Source organism: Centruroides sculpturatus, unplaced genomic scaffold (assembly GCF_000671375.1).
Source record: "Centruroides sculpturatus isolate CEXI.00-Female unplaced genomic scaffold, Cexi_2.0 scaffold644, whole genome shotgun sequence".
Lineage (NCBI taxonomy): Eukaryota > Metazoa > Arthropoda > Arachnida > Scorpiones > Buthidae > Centruroides > Centruroides sculpturatus.
In genome coordinates this window covers 190,478-210,697 of record NW_019385082.1, presented here as the reverse complement: position 1 = coordinate 210,697, position 20,220 = coordinate 190,478, and the positions used below count along the sequence as shown (strand labels likewise).

The 20,220-nt window shown below is 31.7% G+C and overlaps 2 long non-coding RNA genes across 5 annotated transcripts in view; both read right to left on the bottom strand.

The window, feature by feature from the left end:
- Positions 1–11,975: 11,975 nt before the first annotated feature.
- On the bottom strand, positions 11,976–12,773 carry LOC111634397. The gene is made up of 2 exons (XR_002758206.1): positions 12,662–12,773; positions 11,976–12,258 (listed from the first exon to the last, which is right to left on the bottom strand). It is a non-coding gene; the product is annotated as an uncharacterized LOC111634397 (long non-coding RNA).
- Positions 12,774–13,944: 1,171 nt separating this feature from the next.
- The window catches only part of LOC111634396, a 28,137-nt gene continuing 21,861 nt past the window's right edge, over positions 13,945–20,220 (bottom strand). The window contains exons 1-3 of one of the 4 annotated variants that reach the window (XR_002758202.1): positions 17,736–17,824; positions 15,873–15,934; positions 13,945–14,011 (exon numbers count right to left, since the gene is read on the bottom strand). This is a non-coding gene — a long non-coding RNA (uncharacterized LOC111634396). Of the gene's footprint in view, positions 14,012–15,872; positions 15,958–17,624; positions 17,699–17,735; positions 17,825–20,220 lie in introns of those variants that run through there. The other 3 variants (XR_002758203.1, XR_002758204.1, XR_002758205.1) reach the window with 3 other exon arrangements.

Below are 20,220 nucleotides of genomic sequence, written 5' to 3'. Positions count from 1 at the left end.
GGGTTATTGTCCCAACAGGTTGTGAACATCACAATCACATGTCCATCACAATCACATGTCCATCACAACGTCCATCACAATCACATGTCCATCACGTTGTGGACATCACAATCACATGTCCATCACAATCACATGTCCATCACAACGTCCATCACAATCACATGTCCATCACGTTGTGAACATGGCCTACGGCCATGGCCACAACGTGATGGCCGGGTGGTTGGGGACGGAGTAATGGGCTTGCTAAAAAAGGCCTTCTTAGTGCCCACAAAGCATAAAGAAATTTTAAAAAATTTTATCATCAACAACTTTTCAGCAAAAATTACTCCTCAGGTACCCAATATATTCTGAATCACTTACTATAGATCAAAGTTTCCTGATAGAGATTACATTTGAACTAGAAACACAGAAAGTATCAATTTATTTTTCTACTTTAGTTTCGAATTTAAATTTAGATAACGCTCATGGTCACTCAACAAAGCCTAATAATTTGTGCCAAAACTTTAAACTCATCTGTTTTTAACGTTCAATTGCCTGACTTAAACTTCACGAATGTTTTCAGGAGTACTTTTTATCTTAAAATTTTTTCAATATTCTATCAGATTCTTCTGCTGTTGTTTTTTCAATTGCCTGACTAAATGTCTTACTTAGGTAAGACTTTTAGGCAGGCAATAGCCAGCAAAAATTAATGAATGACGTTCCTAATGTTGAACGTTCAATGAAAGTCAACCGGGGAATATAAAAATACGTTCGCTGTCATCGAGTCATGCACCAAGATATAAACTTTGAGAGCGAAGTTTCCTATATTATTTTTCCGAGTTTTTGTTCTCTCCTTTCGTTTTAAACTAAAAGTATCTAATTTTAAGTTTGTAAAAGTATAACGGAGATTTTATTTCCAGATTCTAAACGGATGCTAGAGATAGACGACTTGTATTTAGTTGCAGAAAAAATTTCAGGCTCGTGGAAGAAATTGGCTCGTTTTCTGCCACCCAGTAAGTTTCGAATGCTATAAATTACTTTATCAATGATTATACTTTGCTTTCAAAATATTAGAGAACCTAATGACATGCCATTTCTGAGATCACATAGTTCTTTAGGCTACTATATTATATATGTATCGATTGTAGCATCTTACAGCGGATTTCAGTTCTCCAACTGATGACCATAATTTGTTTTTATATTTTGAAGTGTGATTTTTTTATTTCTGTATACAACAAACATAAACACTTGTTCTTTTTTGTGACGTAGTCATGTCCCCTGTATTTCTGATACATATGCTTCTTAAAATGGCGCTCTCTAGTATTTTGAAGGGATAGTATATTAACTATCATTTAAAAAATAAAAACCTAGTAACATACTTTTATANACGAGGTGAGAATACTGGGAGTCGTATTTTCAATGACCGGATAGTTCAGAAATAAGTTCAGAAAAAAGATCATGTTTTAAGGTCGTATTGACGACTGTAGAAGGAAAAAATCCTAATTATTGTAGAAGAAAAGTGGCCAGTTATAGGAGAAGGACGTGTGTTATCCCACCCAATAGTACACATAAAGAAACAAGCCGAAAAAAGGGACAAAACCCCAGATATCCCTATATCTACCATTTTTTCTGTCTTCTTAATTCTATCCCTTTTTCTGTTATTAGTGTTAAGTTAGTGTTTAAGGTTAGTTTTAAGGTTCCGGGTTATATTGTCGCAATCGGGATCTGTATTGTACACGTGCTTTGGATACAGAGAACTATTATTACCGCTGTAATTTCGCATGCTACTGTTTGCACCGTGAAGTTGGAATCCCCCGAAACAGAATCTGTATAAAGACGCGGAATAGCTTAATTGGAAAATTATATCAACTTTTGTTACTTTATCCTGTCTGCCTTTGTGGTGAATTCTAATTTATCACACTTTCACACTATAAAGACGCGAAATAGCTTAATTGGAAAATTATATCAACTTTTGTTACTTTATCCTGTCTGCCTTTGTGGTGAATTCTAATTTAGCACACTTTCACATTATAAACAAAAACACGCTCAGTGCGAGTCAAAACACGTCGCGTTATTAACGCGAAGCGTCAACTATCGGTCCAAGGTCACACGGACCGGCACCGACTGAGTACGAAAGTAGAGATCCGTATCCGTATCCGTATCCGCGGATATACATTTTTAACGATCCGGCACATCATTAGTTATTACATTTACAGATAAGAAAAATAAGGAATTTTAGAACAAAATAAGAAAAGCTTTAAATGCGAGGAATAATAACAATAATGCTAATAAATTATAATAACGCGATAAAATAATAATGATAAGAAGTCATAAATGAACATTTAGTTTAATTAATTCTAATGTAATTAATTAGATGAATCGATAATTTTAATCAGAATAAATAGCATTGACCTTCAGTCTTTCAAACTTATATCATATCATGTTGCTTTTATTTTCAGGAGATATACATTTTATAAAATCTTATATAAACATACTGATACAACTACTTTCAAGTTTTTCTGTCAAATTATTCACATAAATTCATTTAAATAAATAGAACATTTTGATATTGGCTTAATTAAGACAATTACCGTTTTTACTTTCCCAATGTTATACTTGTATATAACAGAGAATTTGCATAAACTGCAGAAATTGCATAACTCAAATTGTCGAATTTGTTTTAGTTAACAATTATTTTATTTGTAATAATTATTTTTTACACAATTAGAAGACATATTTATAGGCTCTTGCATCGGTTTAAAACTTCGCTGTGTAATTGTTTATAGTCGTCATGTTAACGACTACTTTCTTGTTTTTAACATAAAATCGGCCGACCCCAAATCATACTTTAATACTCTAATAATATCCAGAACAGTATATGCTTTGAAATTGAAAACGAAAATGATGACAAGTTAAATTTTTTAGATATCACTGTACAAAGATATGATAATTTTATCACCTTTAAAAACTACATTAAACCTTGTGACTTCGGAAAAGTAATCAATTTCGATTCCAGTATGCCTATGTATAGTAAAAAGAACACATTTAATATTATATGAACAAAATTAAATCACGTACAAGTGATATAACAGACCTGTGTCTTTCAATTAAATAACTACCCCAACAAAATTATAAACAAATGANCATATTTTTAATTAATTTAATTTAAAATATATGCTCTCCACCTCAAATTAATAGTGTCTTTCCCCTGTACATCATACTTTCCTGTTAGCAGTAGAGTCATGCAAGTTATCTATTTAACACCTTTTAAAGGGAAAATTTTAAATTAAAATAACGTAACGTCCGGTTCAGACCGAACGTTCTTATATACATAAATGGGACCTTTTGCCCCGAAGCTATCCACATCTCGTTTTACTTTCATCTATCTATCTTTCCTGAGGTTAAAAAAAGACTGATGGACAGACAACAGGAATTTATAGGTCTACAATTTTTTGAAGTTTCGCCCAATAATGATAACTATTTTGTTTGTCTAAACAGGGATTACAATATAATATAATGAACTGTTTAAAATGTGAAAAAGTTTCGTTATCATGCTGTAAGAGTGATGATGTTTAAATATATATGTATCCAGAATTTAAATAGGAATTACTTTTTAGTATATAGGTGGGTTTGTAGAAATTACCAAAAGTTTCTAGTTTATGTATTTTTCTACTAGATTTACACTACAATTTTTCGTTAAATTTTCAGAATAAACTTTGATTATCAAAACAGTAAAAAAGAATAATAACAACAATAGAAGGGAAGATAGATTCAACTGTTACTTTGTAACGCACCTTATACGAAAACAAAAAGGGATTACACAATAGTAGGGTTCAAGTACCAGGCCTGGACTTTCCAAAATAAAAATAACCAATAATTTTCACAACCACATATAATAATTCACAATAAATATAAGATTTATTATCTTGACAAAAAACAATAATGGGTTATTGTCCCAACAGTAAGTTAAATAATTGAACACTGGAAAAGTTGCAACAAAAATCAATAATCAAAGACAATAATACTTATAATATCCAACTCAACAAAACTTTTATCTCCACCTCAAAAAGATTCTACAGCAAAAAGATATTGTTTCCTCTAATTGATCCCAGACGTTTCTACCACGGTTGTCACCTGAAAACTAACTCTGTCGTGGATATGCCGCCTTTTATTCTACCTCGAGTGCAGCTCCGCACTGTCTTAATTTACATAAGATGTCGTTCCAGGATCAGGCACCGATGCAAACTAAGTTTGCTTTTTCTTTTATGGTCACTGGTGCTTAGGAGTTTGTCCTTAACAAAAAAAGAACCCCAAAAAGAAAATTAATTAAATAAAAATAACGCCCCAAAACATAAAATAACGATCGGACATTGACTCCTTTACACCTTCTCGCAGAGAAGGTAGGAAATTGGAGATTAGGACTAATTTGCAAAGAAGTGAATAGTGTTAAACTGAAATCGTTTCCCTCGACATTCGATAGTATCAGATTAATTCCGTTAACAAAATGTCTTCGATCGACAGACGAAATGGACGATAAATCTTCGATGAATTGTGTAATTCGTCAATCGGGAAAGCTAAATACCGTGTTTACTCGCATATAAGATGAAGTTTTTATTTATCTATCACGGCTTCAAATTCCTAGGTCGTCCTATATGCGCGAGCAAAAGATTCTTTGCGTTTTTGCAAATAATTTTTGTAAACCGTGTATTCACATTTTTTACCGGATGCTTACCCTTTTGTATTTAAAAACATGAGTAGTTTATCAGGGTCGTTTCAATCATTCTTGTATATTGTGGGGAGTAAAGATAAATAGCAATTGGAAAAGCAAAGCTTATGAATTGAATTCCAGATTGAAATTCCAAAATCACGATATAATTTTAATTCATTCCCACGCGTAAACAGATGATTATTCGGAAATCAGAATTCGAAGAAACTCTTAAACGTAATCGACGAAGAGTTGATTCGACTGTTAATAATTGGCAAAGAAAAGGTTCCCGATTGTCCAGTTTTACACGAACAAATTATGCTGTCGATTTTACAAAATTTTTCCTTAAAGTCTAAAATTCTAGTAATTTTTGCGCGACAATGTGTACATTTACGTTTATTTGATATTTTATTTGTGATTAAACGAAATAAAATTAGAATTGTATTAATAAATCTAAATTTCTTTATTTTGATCTTTAAAGTCACACCTCGTCCTATATGTGAGGTCGTTTTATATGCGATTAAATACGATACTCAACGACCATCTTCAGTTGTCTGTGAATACCAAATTTTCTGGTATCGCAACTTACGACGCTTTCGTGAATCTGGATCCATGTTTTTAATTCTTTTGATCTGTGAGCTAATCTACTGCTAACAGGCTGATCCATTACTGTCGAATTGTAATCGTTGAAGAAAAAAAAACGATTCGTCACTTTATCAGATGAATTAAATGTTTGAAGATGGACTAACAGCCGAGTAAAGAGTCAGCCTGTCACTCTCAAGAAGATTCAAATTCCGATCAAAATCTCAAAAATGTCAAGTATCGTTCTGCATCGGTCGATCTTTCCCATTGTAAGTCACTAAAAAAGTCACAATGATCGTGCATAAATCTATGCATAAAGGTTAATGTAGAAGTTATCTGTTTTGGGGAGAAAATTTTACTTGTCGGTGCCTTTACGTTCTGGATGCATGTCGCTGGTTGTTAACTGAAGTGAATACTATTGGTTTTGGTATCAATCAATATTTATGTGTTTAAATTTGGGCACAGAGCAGGTTTTTTCCATAACATCATGGGGCGGCGAAGTGGCGAGGAACAGATCACGAAAAATTCCTGGATCCAAATTTGATTCCGGTTCCCCCACTAGGGATAGCTTGGTGTCATATCTGCTTCATCTGACCATCACCGACTGTAAGTTAATAATTGTTGAAAGAAAAACACGACTACCTTTAAGACATTCGTAAGAGGATCAGCGTATTGTAGTGTAGACCGTTATACAGTGTGAACACTGATCTAAATTAGTTATAGTCAGGCATATAATATTAAACTATTGACTAATGTTTTTCTAATGGAATCCAATATTTTCATCATATTTATTGAAAAGTGATGTCTTTTACGTATGTAAGAACTGCCAAAATATTTACTGCTCGCAACTGTCCTAAAGAATTCGCAGCTCTAATTAAAGAAAGTTACGAAATGCTCATTATCAATTCTGTACTCTGCTGTATAATCACGATAACTTAGACAAAGGAAATAGTATGAATCAACTGATATAAAAGATTAAAAAATATCAAATTATAGTTAACTTTTAATTTCCAATTTAAACAAATATCAATTACTAATTATTGAATTTCTCTTACCGCAGCATTAGTACAGTACTGGACCACATATCCGGCTTCTATTTAATTTTGGAATTACCAGAAAACTGGCTATATTTTAAACTGCCTAATTTTGTACAACTGTAATTTGCCAATTTGTTTTGGTGGTGTACGCGTTGTACGACACCAATTCCAGTGTATCGTCACTCTGAAAATATTGAAATATATACAGATTATTGATCCGGTACTCTTGTTAATATTACCTGACAGTAACCTCGAATTTGTTGTTAATTTTAAAAAATTGTGGCAAATTATTGGTTTCTACTGAGTAACTTTCCACTTGGCTGCATATTTTAATCAGTATACTTTAAAAATTTTATTAAATTTTTAATTTAAAACTCGTTTTTACCTTCCAGACTTTCTCCAGCTTTTCAGCGATCTACATATGGGGAAATACTCAATTTTTATTTTTTGGTATTCTATTAACATCAATTTTTAAATGAGAAATAAACACGTTTTCTAAAAATTAAAAGAGTGGAAATTACGTAAGCAACGTATGTAATTTATTATTATATAAATTAATTTTTTTGTCTGCGTGTGTTAAACAATTCACATATATTTTGTTAAATTAATAATTACAAATAAATATCTATATATAATAGGATATAATAGGCTATTGCTTGATTTTGATGATAGCTGTAGTATGTACTTTTACACGTAATAACGGCATTTAAACGCCCAGTTTGCCTTTTAAATTAATACAAGGTATGTTTACTGAGAACTTTTAAAGCAATGTACGGGAAGCGAGAGGTTATAGAAATGAAATGTTTGCTTAATATAATTTATTAAAGAAAAATTACTGCGCCGAGTGATAAATTTTATTACACGAAGGAGAAAAAATACGTCGAAGAATGAAAGAAAACAAAAATAGTGACAGCAGCACCCGGTATTCCCAGTTCGTGTCCGTCCCAAGTACTGACACCCGGTACTTTATAAGATAAAGCTGTTGTCTACGGAGATTTCTTGCTTCGTATTGAATGTTAATTTCCAGTGGCAATTTGCGTAGTTGGACAGACGAATTTGAATACAGGGTAAGCTATGGACGCGAGCAACACTGCCTAGGATTCAGTTATCAGTTACACTTATAACTGATAAATGGAGTCATCAGCTATTCTCCGTGTTTCGAATCAATCCATCATAAGCCAGGAGACAACTCGCATTACAAATCGTATTAGAGGTGTAGGCTATTTCCTCACCTCTTTTGTCTAACGTATTGCTTTACACATCTAGAATGAGATTTATAATATTGCGAACAGTTGGTTATTCAGTTCGTGCGATTGAAAATTACTTATTTCAAGTGTTTCTTTAAGTTTTTCTTCATTGCTGCGATTTTATCGGTAAGTTTAGACTACGATCTTTCTATATTTAGGTATTTTTGAAGATTGTTAAGCCGAATATCACAATTAGTGTCCATGATTTTCCGACAAATCTCTATTTGCATAACAATCGATCGTTGCGCGCTTTCTTCACAGAGACGACGAATGGGGTCATTCCGCTTATTTTGGACATACTTTTCACTCTTGTCGTTGTTAATTTTCGTTAAGTTCAAATCCAATCGACTTGTTAAAGCAAAATAGAAATTAATAAATACATTACATTGATATAGTTATATACGCATCATATCCCACATGAAATTTGCTCCTTTAAATGATTTTTTATTAGAAATCTTACAATTGACATAAAATTAAGACATAATGAATGTTTTCTTAACTATTACGACTTGTATTCTTTTGCAGAATGGATAATTTCAAAGAATTAAAGAAGTGATGCACCTCGGCAGATGGTGAGAAGGAAGAAGGCGCCTCGGCGTTTTCCACCTCGTTTCGAGTGATTCGGGTGCTTCCGAAGGATGTCGAGGAGAACGGAGAGCGCGGGTCGCCTACACCCGACAACAAACGGGTGGTTATCATCACTCCGAACGATAGCGCCTCTGTGGTCAACTATCTGCAACGACGATACCCGGAAGTTGCAGAATAAACGGTGAAGTGTCGATCACACGATGTAGGATAGGAATCGAAAGTGATCGTGGAAATTTCCGTCAAGCGAAAGAGGCTTTTCTTCTGTTGCATAAAATAAAGCTTTTCTCTGCCGAGGTTATCTTCCCCCGATGTCGACTTTTCACCGAATACAGACTCTGCCACCCAAATACAACTTTTTCACCCGGAAATGACGTTTCATCCGGCTACGATTTAATTCACTGGACTTGACTTTTCGATTGGGTTTTTTCTTTTTCAATTGATTGACAGACATTTTGGCAGTGCCAGAGGACTCGTTGTTCCTTTTCGATTAAATTAAAGTCCGACAGTTTGATAGTCGGCAAAGTGACAAACGTAAGGCAGTGTTTGTCGAGTTTAAATACTGCGTTACGTTATTGTTTAATCGTCAAGGCAACTTATATTATACGGACATTCACATTGTATTTAAACCGGCGTTCAACTGTTAACAAATTCCACCATAAATAGCAGATATTTGCCACTAGTATGCACTAAGAGAGGAAAACCATTTCAACGTTGAACTTAAATAAGAAAACATTGTAGTCCGTATACATCCAAACCAGAATTATAATTATTTCGACAATTAAATTTGTAAATCGAACTGTCTTAAGTGTATATAAAGTTTTATATTTAATAAAAACGTAATACAAAATTTAATAATTGTTTAAAGATTCGATATTTATCAAAATAAATATTAAAATTGCACATTTTTAGATTCATTAAAATGTTTTTACTTTTTATAAATATTTCATTTCATCTCCGTCATCTTACAAAAATCATTAATAACATTATATATCCTTGGTAGAAATACACTATCAGTGACGAAAAAATTTACGTCATTTGCGTGGCCCATAAATTTATCTTTTTTCGACATTCCAAAAATGTATACTGAATTAATTTTCCTTTCCCAAGTCTAATTTTCTATTTCTACTGTCATGAATTACTTGTGAACTGGAGGCTCTGTCAAGCACGACAGCAACAATTTCTCAGTGCAGCTAAGCTATTGCCATCGTCCTGATAAAACAGTTTCACCAATAAAGCTTTGTCTTTTTTCTTTAAGGGTATAATTAAAGACGCTCAGAATGACTTTCAGGTTTTGAATGTATTCTTCTTTAATAGGTCTGCTTATTTTGCGTAAGAATTTCGTAAAACAGTCATACTGTGGTGACATCTTTTATTGCAGAAATCTCTTCCCCGTGGCCTGTTTAACGTATATACAAAGCTTCATCAAAATCCGATACGCAGAAATGGCTCTAGAAGGGTCTGAATAGGTCAGTTTAATTTCCTTTTCACACCTGGAATTCGCCCTTCTTTTTATTTTAAGGATTAAAAGATCTCAAACAGTACTTTCAATTACAATTACAATACTTTCCCGTGTTACACTATAACAGCCGAGAAATTGAAATAAATTTAACATTAAGTTATGATAAAAACAATAATTACCTATTTATGTGTAATAAAGCAAAAAGAAAGTAATTGGCTTCCCAACAGAATGCTCTCATTTTCAGGCTTTCGGTTTCATTAATACATTGCAACTGCGGTTGATTATTTAATTAATCTGTAGATAAACATATCCGAGACTAAAAAACTATTACTTTTACTACTACTTTCCGGGCTCCGATAGGCCTATATAACAGGAAAAAGTATGGCAATGGTCTAAAATAACTCCTCTAAAAAACTTTTACAATTTTGGACTCGAAAGACCTTGAAACGTCGAGAAATGCTAAAAGTTTGGGGTTTTCTGTATGTATGGGTTTGGGTGGGGGACGATTTGTTGACCTACTTTTGTGAGGCCCCAAAAAATGAATTGAAATTAAATATTTATTATTAGAAATTTTTTTAAACGAAACTAGAAAAAATCGTCTATTGTTAAAAACCGATCAAAGATCGAATTAGTTGTGTTAGTCATATGAAACCGCGACGAGAGAAAAAAAACGCTATTGATGTAAACGGAACGCAATAATTTTAAATGATTAATAATTGTAAACAAACGACCTCCAGTAGAGATGGACCTTTGAAGAGTCGCTCATATGCACATAATTAGAACATAGAAATTTTGAAAAGAGGAAAGATTAATGACGAAAAAGGGCATCGCGTCGTGTCGTTAAATTTCAAAAACGTCACAGACTAGACAACAATGGTGGAAAATATGAGCGCAAGTTTCAAAGTTCCATCAACATTTTGCATCCAGAATAACGGATGGTGTCAAGTAGATTCTTCAAGGCGGATCTTTCTCGTGACTCGAAAAGGAATCGTCTTTCGCTTAGAGACAGACGAGGGAGCCAATCAGAAGAAACAAATTAGAGAACGGAGATTGATATAATCCCCGATCTTGAAGGACAGGAGGACCTCTTCCGTAAACTGTACTACGGAGTACCTGCACTCCGGAGCGAAAAACTCACTGTGTGTCGACGCACAGAAGACGAAGATTTCGCACTAGTGACCATCGAGAGAGCCGTGCCGCCGACGCTTACCGACAAGTCTCCTTAAGGCTGGTATACACGGTAAGGAAATCCTCAAAGGATGTGCTTAACAGACGAAAAAAACTCGGATATAACTGGCTGGATCGAACATAGTAATTTACAAAACTCATTAAAATATCTCCCAACGTATAAAGAATTGTTTTTATTTAAAAATGGATAGATAGAAAAAGAAATAACGGTTAATCCTCAAAGGATTTCCTTACCGTGTATACCAGCCTTTACCTGCCGCAGTCCCGGGGCCCATCTCCGAGGGACGATAGAAAAACATCCTCGACACTTAAAACTTACGAACATTTAATTGGTTAAGGAACTTTGTGCATAGTGTAAGTTATTTCCTGTTAAATTAAACAGATTTTTGTCAGATACTTGTCATCTGTGTCTCCTCCGCCACACCCACACGCGAACGACCCTAGATCATCCTGACGCGGGATTAACGATTCCCCCCGGAAGTCGGCGAACTTACACTTTGATAGTTAATAAATAATTCTTGTTTCTTTAGTCAAAAATGTCTAAAATTTTGCGGGCAGGTTTATATATTAGGGGCATTGGTACTATTAAATTTTGGTGGTTAAAAGTCTAGAAGTGTGAAGATAGAAGGGTCATATGTCGAGTGCAGACATACTTAATGAAGATTTTACTCGTTATTAAAATTTACAATTTTTTTTAAACTCATATCTAACCTCAAAATTAATCTCTTTGATATTTTATAACAATTAATAATATAAAATGTTTTAAAATAAATTATCGTAACACGTGGCGAGACACGCAATTTTAAATTTTTTACCGGAAAAATTACGCAACTTGTAGTTCATTTTTTCTCAATTATCAGTTGGAAATAATTTTTTAGACTCGTCATTTGTTTGATTATTGCCTTTATAGTCGAACGTTTTCTTATCGGCAACATAATTATAAGTTCAGTTATTTGTTTAAATATTCACACTTATGTAAAGAGAATTGTCACCTTTCAGTGTTTTGAAAGTTCGATGCCAAACTCCGGGGTTTATTTATTCTTTCTCCGAATTTAAAATTGTACAGTATTACATAATTTATAAACTATTCAAATTTTTTAGAATTTATTTCTAAATTATTTGCTAAAAAATTTAATTTTAAAAACAGGTACTAATAATATAAAAATAACTTGTATAAACATGTAAATTATACAATAATATATTTATTAACTCTAACAATCCGAAATATTTACGATGATAATTTTATTAAAAATTCTTATGAACTTCTCCCGAACGGTGTTATTAATTAAGGATGTAGTTCTTTCGCAATATCAGCTTTTCCTATGGACTGAAGAGTTATTGCTAAATTGCCAACAGTAGTATACTCTGGATATTGTTCCTTCCACAACTGCAGCATCTGAATAATTGTTTCCTCTAGATCACCATTATTATCAGTCTGCAGTGTTGACAATTGTGCTTCGGTGAATACATTTTCTGTGAATTTTCATAAAAAGAAAGAAACAATTTTACTAAGTTTTTATTTTTTAAATGATAGATAATATACTATCCTTTCAAAATACTAGAGAGCGCCATTTTAAGAAGCATATGTATCAGAAATACAGGGGATATGACGTAGTCACAAGAAAGAACAAATGCTTATGTTTGTTGTATACAGAAATAGAAAAGTCACACTTCAGAAGATAGAAAGAAATTATGGTCATCAGTTGGAGAACTGAAATCCGCAGTAAGAAAAGATAAGATGCTGCAATTGATGCCTATATAATATAGTAGTTTAAAGAACTATGCGATCTCAGAAATGACATATCATTAGGTTCTCTAATATTTTGAATGTAAAGTATAATCATTGATGAAGTAATTCATAACATTTGAAACTTACTCGGTGGGAGAAAACGAGCCAACTTCCTCCACGAGCCGGAAATTTTTTCTGCAACTAAATACAAGTCGTCTATCTCTAGCATCCGTTCAGAATCTGGAAATAAAATCTCCGTTATACTTTTACAAACTTAAAATTAGATACTTTTAGTTTAAAACGAAAGGAGAGAACAAAAACTCGGAAAAATAATATAGGAAACTTTGCTTCCAAAGTTTTTCTCTTGGTGCATGACTCGATGACAGCGAACGGATTTTTATATTCCCCGGTTGACTTTCATTGAACGTTCAACATTAGGAACGTCATTCATTAATTTTTGCTGGCTATTGCCTGCCTAAAAGTCTTACCTAAGTAAGACATTTAGCCAGGCAATTGTAAAAACAACAGCAGAAGAATCTGATAGAATGTTGAAAAAATTTTAAGATAAAAAGTACTGCTGAAAACATTCGTGAAGTTTAAGTCGGGCAATTGAACGTTAAAAACAGATGAGTTTAAAGTTTTGGCACAAATCATTAGGCTTTGTTGAGTGACCATGAGCGTTATCTAAATTTAAATTCGAAACTAAAGTAGAAGAATGAATTGATACTTTCTGTTTCTAGTTCAAATGTAATCTCTATCAGGAAATTTTGATCTATAGTAAGTTATTCAGAATATATTGGGTACCTGAGCGGTAATTTTTGCTGAAAAGTTGTTGATAATGAAATTTTTAAAAATCTCTTTACGCCTTGTGGACACTAAGAAGGTCTTTTTTGGCAAGCCCATTACGGCCATGTCCACAACGTGATGGCCGGGTGGTTAGGGATGGAGCTCGACATATCCGGACAGACCATTTTCCGACAAATTCCTGGAGTTTTTTCACCCGTCTGCATTAGATCCAGAACACCAAAGCCGTGGGCTTATACCCTAACCGCTCGACCATCCAGTCGTTATAAAGAAATGTTACAGACAAAATTCGCAAAAAATCGTCTAATTTGGAGGTCGCGATAAATTTAAACGTATTTATTAATTTATTTATTTCATATATAGCAGGAAATGTCGAGTGATAATAGATTTCCGCCTGTTAATAACTTTAACCTGATTCCAATAATATCTGTTTCCAACATGTAAATCTTGACCTTTATTAATTATAATATTTCCTGAAAAATATAAAGAAATTACTGAAAGCTGAATACGTTTAAGTTAAAATAAACAAATTTAAACGAAACTACAGTACGTTTAAATTAACACAGAAAGTATACCCTGGTAAAAGAAAATAAAGTAGAAAATAGTTTATAATTCTTTTCCTATCATTAACCTGATTCCAATAATATCTGTTTCCAACATGTAAATCTTGACCTTTATTAATTATAATATTTCCTGAAAAATATAAAGAAATTACTGAAAGCTGAATACGTTTAAGTTAAAATAAACAAATTTAAACGAAACTACAGTACGTTTAAATTAACACAGAAAGTATACCCTGGTAAANGTTAATAAAAAAACGTATCCCACAGATGCTTATGTTGCTATACTAATAACTGGAACAGTGATTAATACAGTATATGTATCAAGAATTTCAATGACCTTCACCTATAAAGCTGAATACGTTTAAGTTAAAATAAACAAATTTAAACGAAACTACAGTACGTTTAAATTAACACACAAAGTATACCCTGGTAAAAGAAAATAAAGTAGAAAATAGTTTATAATTCTTTTCCTATCATTATTATTGTATTATTTTATTTTACGAATTAACATAAAATATAAATTATATATTAATTAATTAACAGTGAGATTACAATTAAACTATGAAAATGCAGTTATGAGATACCACAAAACATTAATTATCTGGGAGAAAGTTCTTTTATAATCTCTTATGGCACGACATTATTTCAGAGGTTGCTCGAAACTTATGACAATTCTCAAATAATACTTTCTAGAAAATGGCTTATAATATTATTCAGTTGTTACTATATGGAATGGTTTAGGTTCTGTTTAATGAGAGGCACTCTGTCAAGAGGGAATAAGAAGACTTTCTATTTGAAACTGGCCCCAATTTAGATTTACAGTAGATACGTGAAGAAAATCCGGAAAACTCCAAGTGGCCAGTTAGTTGGTCAGGCGCGAATCCATGACCAACTACGTGTGTTCAGAGGTTTCATCCACTCGACCACTTTTGGGTCTGCCTATTTACACTAGAGCTTTACATATTGTAATTTTCCCACTCTTTTTGTCAAAATATTCGTTTAAATGTAGATTTTAATTTTGCATATTTTCACTAGGAATGTCTCAAAATGTTGTGAAGGTTAATTAATGAAATCAAATTTTATGCAACTGAAAATTTCTAACATGAAGAAATCTCATTTTCTTCCGTAACTACAGTACAAGAATGTAGGACGATTCTATTTTGTACTTAATACTGGTAAAATATTTTCGATTTTTTTTCGGATATAAAATAAAAAGACACTTTTCAGAAAGTACTACAAAATATAATAAGAAAAATCATAAAGAATCAGTTATATTTCGTAAAATCTTTTGGCTTATAAGATATAATTGGAAATAAACCTCAATAAATCGAAGAAAAGCATAATTATGGTAAAAAAGAGAGAATCAATGTTATATCATACTCTCAAGTTCATCTAAACAAACTTATGATAAGTTGATTTTTCGTAGATTTAAGATTACAATAATAAAGTGAATTTATGAAAACAAACATAATTTCAATTGGATTGGTAGAATATAAGGGAGCACAACACGGGCGTTCTACCGAAGAAGTGCCTCCCAGGACTTTTTATAGTAGATTAACCCATTTAGATGTTAGGCACACAAAAAAAAATCCCGAAAAAAAATCGCATGTTTAACCAAGAATCCGAAATAAATTATCACTGAGTGGCGACACAATTCAAAATAATGTCTTTCAACGCTAACTTTAAATGCAACAATTTTAAATTATTACTTTCTTCATTATTAAAAGACTGAAATCAATTGAATTCCAGTGTTAATGGTGTAACTACACGCCACAGAATTCTTCCATCTCTTGGATTTCGTGCAACTTGGATATTCTTAAAAATCCAAGTTGCATGGTATATCATTATATAAAGACAATTAGCAGTACAGTATATGTAAATATAGATTCACAGTAACGGCCTGTTGTTCGGTATATTTTCTAATCTAGGCAAAACTTCATTTATGGTAATTAAGTAAATTTAAAATAAAGTATATATTTTAGTTTACTTACCAGCACCTTTCTTTTCGGCCATATTATTAATGTATGATTTCGATTCGTTGGAATAACTTTGACTAAAGAATTTAAAATAATAAATCTGAAATATATTTGTAATGATTTAAAGAAAATTTATTTTTAAATATATGACTAATTTATACATCTAAATATTACTAAAATAATTTATAACAGAAATAAATATTTCTCATATTTCTATAAATTTAAAATACAGCCACTTCTCGCGTGATCTATCTGTTTAATGGCGCAAGGGCCTCTTTCGGCCATTTTTTATTCATAAATACTACGTAAATTACAGTCGCGTGGTTTTAAAGTCAAAAACTTTAAAAAGCAAAAGTTATGTACGCTAAAATTATTAATAACTCTGAACTGAAATCATAAAGCTGTGTAAACAAATACAGAAATATTATAAAAATACTAAAAGCTGCATAAAATTATTCAATAAAACGAAAATCAATATAAGTAAATGTATAAAATAAAGCATAAAACGCATACCACAAGACAAAAATAGAATGAAATAAGAAGACAACAAGTACAGAGCTAGTATGAAATATTAAAAAAACTCTATAAAATCAATCAACAAAAACGAAAGTAGAAAATATAAAAATCTAGCAACGAGTTGCTTAACTTTCCATTCAATATTTAAAACTACATATGTGGCTCCATCCGTTACGACATTTTATTGTTAAAAATATTTTATAGTTTTAATTATTATAAAGTGGCAAATAGCTTAATTTTGAGCTTAGGGATAAGTTTTATAAAAAAATATTGTAAATGCCCCCTTACCAGGGCCCTGTACAGCTCCTAATAATTCCGAAAATGACAATGATGACCTGGAGCCACTATCATCCTTTCAAAGATTGGATGACTATAATATTGTTTTGTATGACTCTTTTAAATGAATGAACTTTTAAATTTTGGCCTGATTACATTTTTATATTTTGTAACATGTAAGAGCTGTAAATTAAAGCAATGCAATCGATTCGATGTTTCCTTTAGACTATTTCTTTATCCTTAATAAATAAAACGTTAATCGACCTAGTCGTAGGAACGAAACTAGGTCGTTAAGTGATGAGTGCCTGATTAATTTTCCTGAAATAGGAATGCCGCGGATTAATTTATATGCTATACAAGAAATACAGTATAACTTCCCTTTGAGACCACGAACATTCCCCAAAACATTTCCGTTGGTTTAAAGAAGACAGGAACCTCTATTTTGCGATCACTTTTGATTTTTCCCGAGAGGGGTCACAAATTTTCTGTATTAAACATCGTGTAATTTCACATCGTAATTACGAAAAATTAGTAAATAAATAAACAAAAATGAAGGAAAGTTAATTAAGTTCAACAGAATTAATTAAAACATAAATCAAAAGTGTATATAAAAAACTTCTTTCGGATTCTTAGAAAAAATATTTTATCATCATCCAAAGAAATTAAATCCAAGATCATTAAATCTATATGATTCCGTGAAATTTAGTGAATCGACGGTTAATAAAAAAACGTATCCCACAGATGCTTATGTTGCTATACTAATAACTGGAACAGTGATTAATACAGTATATGTATCAAGAATTTCAATGACCTTCACCTATAATAAACTCGTTTTTCTATATTTTTCCTGTTCTTGAACAATATTACAACTTATTCGCATGATTATTAATTATATTTCTTATATTAATTTTATAAAATAATACTATTAGTAGCATCTATCGCTTAAATATGCTTCTGTATATTGAGTTTAGGCACCTTCATTAATAAAGAATGCTTCGTATTTCTAAAAACTCGTATTTAGCCTAACGAACTTCAACAGATTCGTCCTTATTTATCGTTAAAATTAAACAACACAGCTCAACTTACCCCTTTTGATATCAAACAAGTTACGATCTGGATAATTATAGCTGCTATTTGTATTCATATGTTCCGTATCTTATCATGTAAGCGTAGGATTGGACGTTGAAAATGAAACTACTTTATGAAAAGTTAAAACTTCCGTCGGCGCTCACAGTTTAGTTTCTTTTTCCTTTTTTTTTCTAAATTTATTTTAAGAGGTATTTTTGTCTTTTCCGTACTACTAGGGCCTTCTTACTCATACCAATCAAGGACTAAAAGGCCGTTTTACTCATACCCATCGAGAGACAGGAAAGGGCCTTTTTACTCGTATCCATCGAAGTTCAGGCCCAGATGGGCGGCCGGGAGGCGAAAAACGAGGTCCAACCACCCATAAAAAATTTCTGGGGTTGATAACCCGATTCGACCCCACATCCCTTCCCCAGAATAGTAAGTAACCTCCGATGCCCTCCGGCTGTCTAAAAGCACTTTAATTCATTACTGATTTAAGAAACAGAAAACAACACTAAGCAAGTTTAGTGTTGTTTCCTGTTTCTCGTTGTCAAAACTTCGCACTGACGTACTTCCGTTCTCGTTTGGTTAGAGAGAAAAGTCGAGAGTAGTTCTACTTTTTTCTCTTTATCTCTAATCCACAATAATTTGTTTCTTTCAACAGAAAGAATCATAGAATTGAAATGATTAAAATTAGAGAATTATATTCGATAAATCGTAATTTATGTAGTACTTGATTGCTTACTGTTCTCTCAATTCTCTCAATTAGTTGTATTTCCTACGGAATTAGCACAGAGTTAGTGTTGCGAACAAATCACACAAAAACTGTATTTCTGCTTCTCTTCATTCTTATTGTATTAAATATATCAGCAAAAAATTACAGAATGTAATAAATTATATTTAACATACGCTTACAAAAGTTTTCTCAAAAAATATAATTGTCTAAAAATTATTATAGTGACAGCTGGAATATCTAATTATTAAAATCGTGAGGTAAAATAAGTAAAACTGATATAAATTTTAAAATATAAGTAACTAAATGAAGGTAGTAGTAAAATGTTATTAAAATAACGAGGCAGTATACTTGTACAAATTAAATTATTTTTGTTAAATCGTTTAAAAACCTTGGGCTAGTACTAGTAAAATTGAAATATATTAAAAATACATAAATAAATATAATAAAATTTTGTAAAAAATTAATAAGAGGTTACGTGTACCTTTAAAAAGAAATATATTTCCGTTGAAATGTATAAAAAAACATCCATTTTACTATTAATTTGTTCTTTGATTGTTAAGAAATTTTCGGTTTTGTTATTCAGTGTGGGGCTAAAATGATATTATCTGTTATTAATATTCGTTGGATATTTTGAAAAAGTATCGAGACATAATCTAGTTTTTTTAATTAATAAATCATTTTTGTTTTAGGTTGTTTTATTATGTGGTTATGCAGCCACTTGTTTATAATTTTGTTGGGGTAGTTATTTAATTGAGAGATGCGTGGTCTGTTATATCACTTGCACGTGATTTAATTTGTTTATATACATATTGAATATGTTCTTTTTACTATACATAAGTATACTGGAATAGAAATTGATTACTTTTTCGAATTCACGTGGTTTAATGTAGTTTTTAAAGGTGATAAAATTATCATATCTTTGTACAGTGATAGCTAAAACATTTAACTTGTCATCATTTATGTTATCCATTTCCATATATTGTTCTGGATATTATTGGAGTATTGAAGTATGATTTGTAGTCGGTCGATTTCATGTTCAAAACAACAAAGTAGACGATTATATACAATTACACAGCGAAGTTTTGGACCGATGCAAGAGCCTATAAATATGCCTTCTAATTGTCAAAAAAATTATCATTACAAATGAAATAATTGTTAACTAAAACAAATTCGACAAGTTGAGTTATCCAGTTGTCACAATTTACACTTTGTAATGTATCTATCATAAACTTTTAATGGGTAGAAGGGTATATCCAGCCTCAACATCTTTGTTTACACTAAGTTTTTGGAGGTTTTCAATAAACTGGTCGGTATTTTTAATGCTATTAATTGAATTATCAAATATACTTTTTTATATTTAAGGAATTTCTCTAAGTTGTAAAGTACATAAAATTTAATGTCAAGTACTGAATTCGTTAATTTTGTGGCTTTTTACTCTGATGTTGAGCCTGGGTATTCTCCAGTTATAATCAACGATATTATTAAAATCGTTTACATTGATATAATTAGATTTTTTATATTTTTAACAATTTTTTTCTTATTTAATGTTAATAAAGATTTTAGAATATTGAGCTTGGATATAAAAAATGTGCACCATTTTCTCCATAAAGAGATTATAGGGGAGACCGGGGCAAGATCGGCATGTTAAGCTTTACTTAAATTTTGTGTAATAAATACTGCTGTAAACTGAAAAAAAAGCTTTGCATATTGTCTATTGGAATGTTACCTTACTATAGAACTGGTTAAAATCAGTTTGGAAATAAAAAT